General features: G+C 37.2%; 1 non-coding gene across 1 annotated transcript; it reads right to left on the bottom strand.

The window, feature by feature from the left end:
- Positions 1–300: 300 nt before the first annotated feature.
- Trnac-gca lies at positions 301–372 on the bottom strand. Its single transcript has one exon. It is a non-coding gene; the product is annotated as a tRNA-Cys (tRNA).
- Between the last annotated feature and the right edge of the window lie 13,714 nt (positions 373–14,086).

The raw sequence follows: 14,086 nt of genomic DNA, 5'->3' as shown, positions 1-14,086 counted from the left end.
CTTTGTTAGCTCAGCGGAAATGCGTTAACGTTTTGTTCCTGTAGTTAAGTTTATAAAGACTCGTCACTATCATCATCATCATCATTACTATTATTATCATTATTTCTACTTCTACTACTACTACTACTACTACTACTACTACTACACATTTTGGCTTGTGTTATTTATATTTCTTGGTTCTCCATTGTATTCTCACAAACATTGCACTGATCACACTGTTTAGGCAGGCATCTTGTCACGTGACGAAAACGCCAGCTTCACGAGAAGCCTTGTTGTTTAAAAGTCAAAAGCTGTGATCGCAGGGGGCGCCCGGGCTTGAGCCGGGGACCTCTCGATCTGCAGTCGAATGCTCTACCACTGAGCTACACCCCCCTGGCAGTACAGGTCCCGTGTCAGTGTTAAGAACAGGTGCTGCTCATCACAACACACCTGTGACTCGCAGCTTTCACACGTGCCTCTGTCACGCACCAGAAAACCTCCTAACGCAGGGAATTCCTGCAGCTCATAATCTTCTAATGTATGTTTTGCTGTTACCACTCTGAGTGCGTCCAGAGCACAGGGACAAGGATTTACCTGTCTTGCGAAATACTTAGGCTGCGAAAAAACTTATTAGTTTGCCTTCTACGCAGCCGAATCTCTCTCTCTCTCTCTCTCTCTCTCTCTCTCTCTCTCTCTCTCTCTCTCTCTCTCTCTCTCTCTCTCTCTCTCTCTCTCTCTCTCTCTCTCTCCTCTGTCCGTGTTGGCGAATATAAGCATTTTTAACATTACCAATGATCTATTTGGGGTCATCTAATTTTTCATGTCTTCATGACCTTTACTTTCTCAAGTTTTATCTTTCATGTTTTGATTTCCAAACGACAGCAACTAAAAACAACAACTTCAAAACAATAAGAAAAATAGTAATCATGATAAGAATAATAAAAATAATAATGATATAATAATAGTAATAATAATAATAATAATAATAATAATAATAATAATAATAATAATAATAATAATAATAATAATAATAATAATAATAATAATAATAATAATAATAATAATAATAATAATAATAATAATAATAATAATAATAATAATAATAATAATAATAATAATAATAATAATAATAATAATAATAAGAAGAATAATAATAATAATAATAATAATAATAATAATAATAATAATAATAATAATAATAATAATAATAATAATAATAATAATAATAATAATAACAATAAATAAAAACAAAGATGATAATAATGAATAATAATAATAATAATAATAATAATAATAATAATAATAATAATAATGGTAATAATAATAATAATAATAATAATAATAATAATAATAATAATAATAATAATAATAATAATAATAATAATAATAATAATAATAATAATAATAATAATAATAATAATAATAATAATAATAATAATAATAATAATAAATAAAAATATAATGATAATAATAATAATAATAATAATAATAATAATAATAATAATAATAATAATAATAATAATAATAATAATGATAATAATGCACAGACACACAGACACAGCACACTTGTTGTCTTAATTGGCAGCGGGGAGAATCCTCCTTGTGGTGAGTAGAGGTGAGCAGTGTACCGGCACACTGACTAACAGTGCACCCAGACGTTCCTCTCGTGGCCACCTCATTCAGAATCCCCAATACTTCACTCCATAGATAATGCCGCACTTGGTTCACCCACACTCACTTCATGCTCTTCATGCTCCAGCTCCCTCAGGTTCGTACTTATTCTCTCTCTTCCTCTTTTTTTTTTTTCTCGTCTTCATGCACATCCTCCTCCTCCTCCTCCTCCTCCTCCTCCTCCTCCTCCTCCTCCTCCTCCTCCTCCTCCTCCTCCTCCTCCTCCTCCTCATGTATTCTTATGGATTCTTCCCACTAATTACCAAACCAACTAGGGTTACTGATACTTGTGCTACGCTCATTGACCGTATTTGGACAACCAATCCAAGTAATAATGTCAAGAACTGTATTATGTACACTGATATAACTGATCATTTTCCAATTTTTTCTCAGTTTATTATGAAATATGGCTTAAAGAAACATACACATGTAAGTAAAAGATGTTTTTCCCAGGTGAACATAGATAAATTTACTATCAGCGTGAGCAACACTAACTGGGAACAAGTCTTAAATACTTCAAATGCAAATGAGGCATTGGACACATTTTTAAATCTTTACAATAATAATTTTGAAGAATGTTTTCCAGTGCAAAAAGTAAAATTAATGAATAAGTGCAATAGAAGCCCACATATTACCAGTGCATTAAAGACCAGTATAAAAGAAAACCATAGATTAGAAAAATTGGCAGTAAAATGGCCCTTAACTTATAAACCTATTTATAAAACCTATAGGAATAAATTAGTATCAATTTTACGTATTGCTAAAGATAAATATTACCAAGATGAACTTAAAGCTAGCAGAGGTGATGCTAAGGCAACCTGGAAAATCATCAACCACTTAATGGGTAGGACTAATAATAAATATTTAAATGAAATAAAACTGAAAAATAAATCTGCTCCTGCAGCATACATTTTCAATGATCATTTTTTAAATCTGGCAGTAGCTTCACATCATCATGATAATAGAGAAGATACTATATACAAAGATCATTTTAATAATGTTCCAAATTGTTCGATTTATCTCTATCCAGTTACCACAGATGAGATTAAGTATTATTTAAAGTCAGTAAAAAGTACAGCTGCGGGATATGACGAAATTTCTCCTGTAATGCTAAAAAACACAGCGCAATATATCAGTGATCCACTAACTTATATAATCAATTTGTGTTTTAAGCAAGGATATTTTCCTCAACAACTTAAAATTGCCAAAGTAATTCCAGTGTTTAAATCTGGCGATGAAGCTGATCAAAATAATTACAGACCAATTTCAGTTTTACCTGCCATCAGTAAAATATTTGAAAAAGCAATAGCAAAGAGACTAACTGGGTTTTTAGAGTCCTTCAATCTACTGTCAAATAATCAATTTGGATTTCGGAAAAATAGATCAACAGAAAAAGCGTTATTAAAATTTACTAATGAAATATACAAGAATATGGAGGAAAAGAAACACGTTGCCGGAGTATTCCTTGATTTGTCCAAAGCCTTTGATTCTATTGACCATAACATATTGTTAGACAAGCTGCAAAATATTGGAATAAGAGGATTACCTTTAAAATTGTTTGATAGCTATCTGTCAGGAAGAAAACAAGCTGTATTTTGTAACAATAATATGTCAAATTTAAAAACTATTGTTAAAGGTGTGCCGCAAGGGTCAATTTTAGGTCATATATTATTTTTGATCTATATTAATGATATATGTAATGCCAGTGACAAATTTAGTTATGTCTTATTCGCTGATGATACAAACCTTTTTTTAACTGATGATAACTTAGGTAACTTGCATACCAAATTGAATCATGAACTAGGTCATATCTTCAAATGGGTGACAGCAAATAAATTATCAGTAAATATTAAAAAGACAAATTTCATTCTGTTTCAAACAGATCTGTTGTCAGTAATATGGGATCAATCTTTTATGGAGGTAGTGAACTAAATCGTGTTCCTTTCACTAAATTCTTAGGTGTCACCATAGATGAAAATATGAACTGGAAAAAACACATACAAACTGTGTGCTTAAATTTATCAAGAGCTTGTGGTATAATATACAAAATTAAGTACAAACTTACAAATGAATCCTTATGTGATTTGTATTATTCGCTATGCTATCCATACATTATTTACTGTTTGTCAATCTGGGGATGTACATGGCCTACTATTGTAAAGGATGTCTATTTAACACAAAAGAAAATACTAAGAATTATTACATTTAAGGGTAAATATGAATCAACAGATAAACTATTCAAAGAAATAAATATCCTGAAATTTGATTTGTTAATTGAATATTTCATTTCTCTGATTATTTACAAAAATGTCAATGATTTTGATGTTAATGTAATGTTTTCTATGTTTCACCACAGTCAAGGAACCCGAGGGAATCACCGTAACTTAATATGTCCACAAGCAAGAACAACCCTTTATAAATTTTCACTACATTGTGTGGGACCTAAGGTCTGGAATTCATTATCAGATGAAATGAAAAATGTCGAAATTTAAATACCTTCAAAAGTAAAATGAAAAAAATATTTATATGACATCTTAAATCAAAACTAATAATTATAATATTAATATTCTTACAAATGTACACTAAATTTTTATATCATAAAGTGCTGTTTTTCATGTGGTTGTTGATGCATGTGGAAATGGAGAAATGATATTATTAATGATGTATATGATAAATATTATGCCTTGCTCTCTGTATGTATTATATTTCTATATGTAGAAATTCTGCCCGCTAAAGGAGCTTTGCTCAGCGGGCTAGTGCCTGTGATAATTGTTTTATGTAACTTATCTTTGTAACCATTTACCTTGGGCAAATAAATAAATCAAATCAAATCAAATCAGATAAAAACCTCCTCCTCCTCCTCCTCCTCCTCCATCCTCCTCCTCCTCCTCCTCCTCCTCCTCCTCCTCCTCCTCCTCCTCCTCCTCCTCCTCCTCCTCTCTACTTAGTCTGCGTTACAGTACAGGTGCCGTTAATTAGTACTAGTTTATCTGTGATTCTTCCTCGTCCCTTGTGGCATCTAGAGTACAAATATTCATTACAAGTTGAAGTTCTAAACTTGAATCTGTGATAGCAATAGCACAATGCAGGTAGTCTAGTCTTTTTTTATGTAAGAGGAGAAATTCCGGCCATGGGCATCATAAACGACTCCCACGTGGTCAGCAAGGGACGCCCGTCGCTCCCAAACACCCGCACGGAGGCACGGAAAGGCAAGAAACAATGTGAAGCTAGAACCTTTGATCAACTTGTAATAAATAATTGTACTCATCACAGGCAGGTAATGAGACACCGTACGTGGTTACAGGTATAAATAAGCACTACGCTAACTTGCATTGCAAAGTAATCACTCTTAGTTGTGATTCTAATGATTTTTTTCTGCAATTTAAATAAAGGTAGTAAATGAGTAGGATAAGTACTGCACCAAACCGGTGTACAATAGTGTAGGTGAGGTAAGACATGGGCATTATATAACATTTTCAGAACATCAGTAGGCATTAATTCTCTAATTTGATGCAACATACACACAAGTCGGCAAAGTTTAAGAGTTACATTCGTTATATGATTCTTAAAGGTCTTGATTTCATCATATGTTATACCTAAGAATGTCTGCTCCTGCTCATCACCTCTGTCTATATTTTTAGCACCTATCTTATAATCTTTATATAGTTTATTTTTAGTCTTTATTGAGTTTAGTACTGCTTGTGTTATCCACAGGTTATTTAATCTTTTTTTGTAACTGCTTTTGATTTAATCAGGAAGCAATCATCAAATATTTTTTCAAGTTCATATATGAAAGTAATACAATTATCATTAACATTTTGTTGGGACAAGAGACCATTCCAGTCTATCATACTGATCCAATCAATACATTTTTTCTTGTTTGTTTCATTGAATAAACGGAATTCAATTTTATGTAGTTGTTTTGATTTTGAAGGGACAGTAATGTTTAGGAAAACAGATAGATGATCCGAAATTGGATAATGAATTACACCCGATGTGAAACTATTGAAGAAATTTGTCAAAACATGATCGAGTAGAGAAGGTTCACCTAGGTTTGCACTGTCAGGAAAACGTTTGGGTCTCGAAATGTGAGGGAAGAAATTCATTGATTGTAGGGTTGCGAGGAAATTATTGGTTGGGCCATGAGTGGTATGTTCGAGTAGATTAATGTTAAAGTCACCAATGAGTATTAGTTTTTTGTTTTTTACGGTTTCTTTTTGGAATAGACCACATAAAGTGTTTGTAAATTGTTCCACAAATTCATGTTTGCTGTGAGGTGTATATATTGCACAAATTATAAAGGAAAGTGATTTTGACGTGACATTGACAGTATTCATCTCAATGTTAGCGTTAATGAGAGTTAGGCCATGTAATTGTTCAGATTGTAAATTGTTTGACATGAAAATCGTGACTCCACCATGTGCTCTGTTGGTCCTAACGAGATGATAAGAGTGGTAACCAGGAAGTTGATGGATGTGACTGTTGGTAGTGTTTAGCCAGGTTTCGGTGACTGCCAGAATGTCAGGGATAATGGAAAGAGCAGAAAGGAAAGTTGTAATGTTGTCAATGTTTTTTGGGAAAGATCTGGAATTTATTTATAAAATGTTAATGTGTTTTGTGTCTGGAGAAGCTAGCTTGTTGTAGGTATTAAGATGATAGTAGTTAGAGATGATATCAGAATCAATGTGTCCATGAAGCTGATTAATGATATCTAGTGCTGTGTCATTAGCGTCCTCAATGTGAGGGTGAGTATTGTCGGGAAAAACAGTACTGTAAAGGTTACTCTCGAAAAATAGTAGGCTTGAGAGAAGGTTAGAAAGAAAATGCAGCTGTGCTGCTGTGGCGAGCGGACCTTATGATGTAACAGTGGTTTGGTAACTCTGTCTAAAAATAATGACTAAAATAATGAATGATAAGGGTGATAAATATTATTACTTTAATATAAATAATGATAGTACTGGACCCACAAACAGTAGTAGTGATGAGAAGTATTAAAGCATAATTGGCAGTAGAATATAACAGCTCAGTCTTGGCAGCACACTGCATACATCAGTAATGGTGTAAAAATAACATGTTTTGAAATGTACCACCATCATTATTATCACTTACAGTAGCTGTAGTAGTAATAGTAATAGTAGTAGTAGAAGTAATATAAGTAGTAATAGTAGTAGCAGTAGCAGTAGCAGTAGGAGTAGCAGTAATAGAAATAGTAGTAGTGGTAGTATAAGTAGTAGTACTAATAGAACAAAAGTAAGTAAATAAACATGTATATATACAAGTACTAGATCATACGTAAATAGTTATACTACTAGCAGTAGTGGTAGTAATAGTGGTAGTATTAAACAATAGTAAGTAATTGTAGTAGTAGAAGTAGTGGTTACAGTAGTAGTAGTAGTAGTAGTAGTAGTAGTAGTAGTAGTAGTTTTGCCTCTGCCTCCGTCGTTTTGGCTCTGCCAGCTGGGGAGACCTGAGGAAATATTATGCTGATTTTCCCTGGAATGATTACTGCTTCCGTGTCAGTAGTGGTTGTGTTGCTGTGTTTAGTTGTGTGTGTTTATGAGTGTGTACTGTTCTAGCCACGTGTTCATTCATAAGTGTAGTATATATTCCTTTTTTTTATTTTGGTATAGTCTTAATTTCTAAGGGGCTTTTAATTGGTGTGTGTTTGTAGTGCTTGTTTTTTTGTTTGTGTATTGTTGTGCGTGTTTGTGTGTGTATTTCTCAGCTACGTCTGTTAAAATGAAGTATATATATATATATATATATATATATATATATATATATATATATATATATATATATATATATATATATATATATATATATATATATATATATATATATATATATATATATATATATATATATATATATATATATATATATATATATATATATATATATATATATATATATATATATATATATATATATATATATATATATATATATATATATATATATATATATATATATATATATATATATATATATATATATATATATATATATATATATATATATATATATATATATATATATATATATATATATATATATATATATATATATGACTGACTACTGACTGATTGATGGACTAATTACCTGACTGGAGGGATGGATAACTGACAGACTGAAAGGATGACTGAATACCTAACTGATTGAGCGAAATGATGACTGCCTACCTAACTGATTGAGCGAAAGGATGACTGAATACCTGACTGATTGGGCGAAAGGAAGACTGGCTACCTAAAAGACTGAAGGGATAACCGCCTGTCTGCCTGCCTGCCTGCCTGCCTGCCTGCCTGAGTTAATGACTGGTTGGATGACTGGCTAATTCCTGATCTGCTTGGCCGCTCAGCCCTGGACAGCGGTGGCTCGCGTCCCTCGCTTCAGGATTCAACAAGTTAATTTGCAAGTTTAGTGAGTTACAGAGTTACCTGTCACGTGCCGCACAGGTGACAGGTACCAGGTAGATATTACTTCCTCGAGAAATAAAAAAGGAACATTGAAAAAAGAATAAGACTGATAACCTGAAATTCCACTTAAATCTTTCAGTACCATGACGCGTTTCCATATTCATTCTGCTTACTATTTAGTGATTTTGTACAGCTTCAGAAACTTATGTGGGGAATTAGAATAGTGACGACTGTGGCCATTAGTTTTTTAGCTTCCATAGACCCTTCCTAATGTCAATAAAATGGTCTAATCATACACCATAGGTTAAAAATGTGTCCCAGTACTAAAGGAGTTAAATCCTTGAATACCATGACGCGTTTCCATATTCATTCTACTTACTATATGGTGATTTTGAACAGCTTCAGGAACTTATGGGGGGGATTAGAATAGTGAAGACTGTGGCCATTAATCTTCTAACCTCCATAGACCCTTCCTAATGTCAATAAAATGGTCTAATCGTACACAAAACAAGGTAAAAAAATGTGTCCCATTACTGAAGAGGTTAAAATAGTGAAGACTGTGGCCATTAATTTTCTGACCTCCATAGATCCTTCCTAATATCAATAAAATGGTCTAATCATACACAAAACAAGGTAAAAAATGTGTCCCAGTACTGAAGGGGCTAAAACACGACCAAAATATACACACAAAAAGATGTAAGTACTAGTAAAGCTCAGAATGGAAGATAGAAAAAAGAGAAAAGCGAAAGAAATCAAGAATGAAGTTACGATTCAACTCAACCCAACGAAGCACGACCTGTGAAAAAAAATATTATGAAGTGCTCAGGTTGGACAAAACGAAGTGAAACGATGACATCAAAGAGACTGCCTTCTCCTCCCCTACACCATCCCCCTTCCCTCCTCTTCCCCTCCCCTTTCCACCAAGCACACTACCACCAGCATGTATGTTCGTTCGTACGTCTTATTTTCACAGTCCCATTTTGCCCTGAGTCGATTCGCACGCCGCCGTCCCAGTCGAGTCTTTGGCAAACAGGTCCCAACATTCCCACAATTAATAAGTGTTACTCCAAAAATCGCCGCCATCTTGCGCCCGATGCCTGGATCCCGTTTTCGTCCTCGCAAATAATACTTCGTCGTTTTCGTTCGAAGCTCCATGTTAAAGCGAAAGTGCGGGTGGAAATGGTGGAGGAAAGTAGAGAGAGAGAGAGAGAGAGAGAGAGAGAGAGAGAGAGAGAGAGAGAGAGAGAGAACAAAGCGTTTCTATAAAATACAGGTCTCTCTCTCTCTCTCTCTCTCTCTCTCTAAACGTCGCGGAGATGATTAGCCAGGTTCTCAAGAGGGTGTCTCTGTTTAATCATGTAGAAATGGTGTTAATCTGTCACTACAACCACAAAACACTCTTCAAAACATGTGTCACTTCAACTAGAAGCTTTTAATTAAAATGTAGCTGAGAGAGAGAGAGAGAGAGAGAGAGAGAGAGAGAGAGAGAGAGAGAGAGAGAGCACACACCACCCACCACCACCACCACGACAGTTCCACACGTATATTTTTCAATTCCTTTCCAGTTTTGATATTAAAAGCGCCGTGGCGTAAAATATGCATGACAGTGGAACATTTAGGGTGCGCTGGCAGGCTCGTGAAGGGTGAAGGAGACGAGTAAAGGGAGGATCTGCTAACACGGTGATACTTTATTCCCTTTTTCCTTTATCAACACTTGGCCTGTTATTTGGTTGCATCATTTAACTACTAACGCCTCGAGTCACCTTGTTCTAAAGCCACTTTGATACGATAGAATTGCAATATCTCTTTTTTTTTTTCTTGTAAAATCTTATAACTTTATCATGTATCAATTATGTGGCTTGTTATTCGCTGCATGCTTCTTTAATTAGTAATCACTCTTAAGTTATTTTGTTCTAAAGCCATCTTGATATGAGAGAATTGTATTTTCTTTTTTTATTTGTAAATGTTTACAACTTTTCATGTATCATTTTTGTGGCCTGTTGTTCGATACATCCTTCTTTAATTACTTATCACACTTCAGTTATTTTGTTCTAAAGTCATCTTGATATGATAGAATTGTAATATATTTTCTTTTTTCTTTTTTTTGTAAATGCCGATAACATTTTTCATGTATTAATTTTGTGGCCTGTTATTCGCTGCATCCTTCTTCAATTACTAATCACTCTTTTTGTTCTACAGTCACCATGATTAGATAGAATTGTATTTTTTCTTGTAGAGAGCCTTGACTTCATTCAAGAGGAGGTTTCGACACATTTGTCCCCATCCTTTGGCTAATTCTATCGACTCTATAAGGAGACTGTCGACTGAGTGGACATTTTTTTTGTTGTCCTTGGCCAGTCCTCTCTTGCATAAAAAAAAAAAATGCTTATAACGATTTCATTACCAATTGTGTGGCCTGTTATTCGAAACATCCATGTTTAATTACTAATCACTCTTGAGTTATCTTGTTCTACCGCCTTGAATCTTTACACTCGATAGAAATTGCAATATCTTTTCTACTTAATCCTCTTTTTTGTTTATAGATGCTTATAACGCTTTCATGTATTAATTCTGTGATGTTTTGTAATGCAGGGAACGGTTAATCTTACTTCGTTCGGGGCAGTAGAAAGGAGGAGTCGAACCAGTTTATCAGATCAAGTACAAATTACAGCGCTGGGCCACGACCCGATGGTGCCCCGATAACCTCTCTCTCTCTCTCTCTCTCTCTCTCTCTCTCTCTCTCTCTCTGACGCTAGCATACATCGTTTCATACTCTTCACATCACTACATCTCCCTACTCTCTTTTTCTCTTACTCTCCTTTACTCTCACATCATCTCTCTCTCTCTCTCTCTCTCTCTCTCTCTCTCTCTCTCTCTCTCTCTCTCTCTCTCTCTCTCTCTCTCTCTCTCTCTCTCTCTCTCTCTCTCTCTCTCTCTCTCTCTCTCTCTCTCTCTCTCTCTCTCTCTCTCTCTCTCTCTCTCTCTCTCTCTCTCTCTCTCTCTCTCTCTCTCTCTCTCTCTCTCTCTCTCTCTCTCTCTCTCTCTCTCTCTCTCTCTCTCTCTCTCTCTCTCTCTCTCTCTCTCTCTCTCTCTCTCTCTCTCTCTCTCTCTCTCTCTCTCTCTCTCTCTCTCTCTCTCTCTCTCTCTCTCTCTCTCTCTCTCTCTCTCTCTCTCTTTGAGTCACGGTGCTGGCATCGGTATATAATGAGTTTGTGTGTGTGTGTGTGTGTGTGTGTGTGTGTGTGTGTGTGTGTGTGTGTGTGTGTGTGTGTGTGTGTGTGTGTGTGTGTGTGTGTGTGTGTGTGTGTGTGTGTGTGTGTGTGTGTGTGCACGTTTCAGGCGCAAACAACCAAATTATTGAACATTGCGTCGCGTCATCCTGAATGTGGTTCAGTTTGATTTTCAGCAAATCTTGGGCAAGAAGCGTGATTTCATAAAATGTTTGAAGGCAAAATGTGTTCTAACGTGAAGTGTGTGGCTTGCACTGCCTTCCTGCAGCAGGCTCCATCCCGCCTGCAGCTGCGGCAGCCTGCCGGCAGCCTCGCCGAGGCTGTCTGCCCTGGGGTTCAAAGAAACACACGGTAGTCACCTTCTACTTCAAGGAGGCTCTCTGGCAACAGGGAGCCTCTGGTGACTACGAACAGACCGCAGAGTCTGGAGTGAAGGAATTGGCGCGGCTGAGGCGCCTGGAGAATGACCTGCCCGTTAAAGTGAAGTGGTGGATCAAGGGGCGGTCCAGCAATTTGCTGCTGCAGATCTCACTGGGTGCCCTGCTGGACCAGCTGGAGGGCACCACCGCCTCCGAGGGCTGGCTGGCCTTCACTGCCACAGGCCAAGAGCAGCGGGTGTGGTGGCACCTCGCGCACCACCAACACGGTGCCGATCTGCCCATGAGTGACGATAGTCAGGGGGAGGACATGGCAGAGCCTTCCATGGAGTACGACGACCTGTGGGGCTCAGACAGCGAAGAGAGTCCACTCGGAGAGGAGCTGGCCCCCGACACCACCACCTCCTGCGTCACGGAAGACGGCGAGGGAGCTGATGGGGACTGGGTGACCTTCATCAACCCCTCCACTGGCAAGACGCTGCGCCCTCCCCCACACCAAGGAGGAGGTCGAGGAGGTGGCGCGCCCCTGGGCGTGTACCAGCCTGGATGACTTGCTCAGCATGGACAACCTGCTGGGTCCTTGGAACACCGGGAAATGGCGAGCACCCGGGGCGTGGACCAGTGAGGACGACCTGCTCAGTGTCCGCGCCCTGCGCATCGTGGCGAACATCAAGCCAGTGGTGAAGAAGCCGCGACTTCCCGAGGGACCTCAGTGGTGGGAGAACACCGGCCCCGCCACTGTGACCTTCCCTGTGGAGGAAAGCAAACACCAGGACGCCGATCTGCTTCTTCCAGACTGGAATCTGCCCGCTTTCCCACTGCTCAGTGCCGAGACAGGCCTGCCTGACGGTGCAGACGCCGGGTTACCTGAGGCATCCCTGCCCGCCCCCACCAGCGTGGTGAGGCTGTGGCGGGGCTGCCCGATAGAGGAGATGATGAACCGGCTAGACTGGATTTGGTGTTAACACGAGAAGTGTACCTATGTGGGGATATACAATATAAATGTCCATTGGGGAAGAGTGATCATGTGGTTATGGAAATGCAGATGGCAATAACACAGCGAAGGAGAGATGAGACATACAAGAGTGGTAGATTGAATTATAGAAAGATGGACACAGAAAATTTGAAAAACTATTTCAGAACATTAGATTGGGAGGAGATGTTACAGAGCAGAGAAGTGCAAAAAAATATGAGATTTTTATGAAATATTATAAAGAAGGAGTTATGAAATTTGTACCAAAGTGTAAACCGAGAGAGGAAGGAAGAAAGGATTGGTTTAATGCAACTTGTGCTAAGGCTAAAGAAAAGAGAGATGTGGGTTGGAAAAGATGGAAAAAGAGCAGGAATATACTAAATAAGGAGAATTATAGAGTGGCAAGAAATGAGTATGTGAGGGTAAGGAGGGAAAAAGAAAGAAAAATTGAAAAAGATATTGTAGACAAGAGTAAGGAACATCCAAAATTGTTTTACAGGTTCATAAATGGTAAACTTAAAAAGAGAGAGTCCAATGAAAGATTAAAAGGAGAGCAAGGGATAGTAGATGACCCTAAGAATATCGCGGAATTGCTACATAATAGGTTTCAACAAGTATTTACTAAAGAAACAATGTTTGTAAAGCCTCAGAATGTAGAAGGAAATGTGTACATGGATGACATTAAGATACCTAAAAAGGAGTTATATAAAATGTTGGAGGAACTTAAAGAAGATAAAGCGATGGGACCAGATGAAGTTTCAGGCAAATTATTGAAGCAATGTAAAGAAGAATTGATAGATCCATTATATGATATTATAAGGTGCTCATTAGAAACCGGGGAAGTACCGGTAGAGTGGAAAAGAGCTGAAGTGGTGCCCATTTATAAGGGAGGCAGTAAAGAAGAGCCTCTTAACTATAGACCTGTGTCTTTAACAAGTGTGGTAGGTAAGATTTGTGAGAGGGTGATAAAGAAATATTGGATACGGTTCCTGGAGGATCATAAGTTATTATCGGATCATCAATTTGGCTTTAGGAAAGGGAGGTCATGTGTAACAAATCTACTGAGCTTTTATTCAACAATGATTGACAAAATACAAGAGAGAGAGGGATGGATGGACTGTGTATATTTGGATTTAAAAAAAGCTTTTGACAAGGTACCGCACATGAGACTGCTATGAAAATTAGAGATTTATGGAGGACTGAAGGGAAAAGTGTTAAAGTGGATGGAAAACTACTTGAGATGGAGGGAGATGAGAACGGTAATAAGGGATGCAAAGTCGGACTGGTTGGTGGTGGAGAGTGGAGTCCCACAGGGTTCAGTGCTTGCACCAATACTTTTCCTTGTCTATATTAATAATATGCCAGAGGGAGTAAACAGTTATATTAATTTGTTTGCGGATGACAGCCTCGCCTATTTGGGGCATAAGGCTTCAAGGT

The sequence above is a fragment of the Portunus trituberculatus genome, chromosome 20 (genome assembly GCF_017591435.1).
Source record: "Portunus trituberculatus isolate SZX2019 chromosome 20, ASM1759143v1, whole genome shotgun sequence".
Classification (NCBI taxonomy): domain Eukaryota; kingdom Metazoa; phylum Arthropoda; class Malacostraca; order Decapoda; family Portunidae; genus Portunus; species Portunus trituberculatus.
Note: the sequence above shows the minus strand (reverse complement) of the source record. Positions and strands in the feature narration are given on the sequence as shown.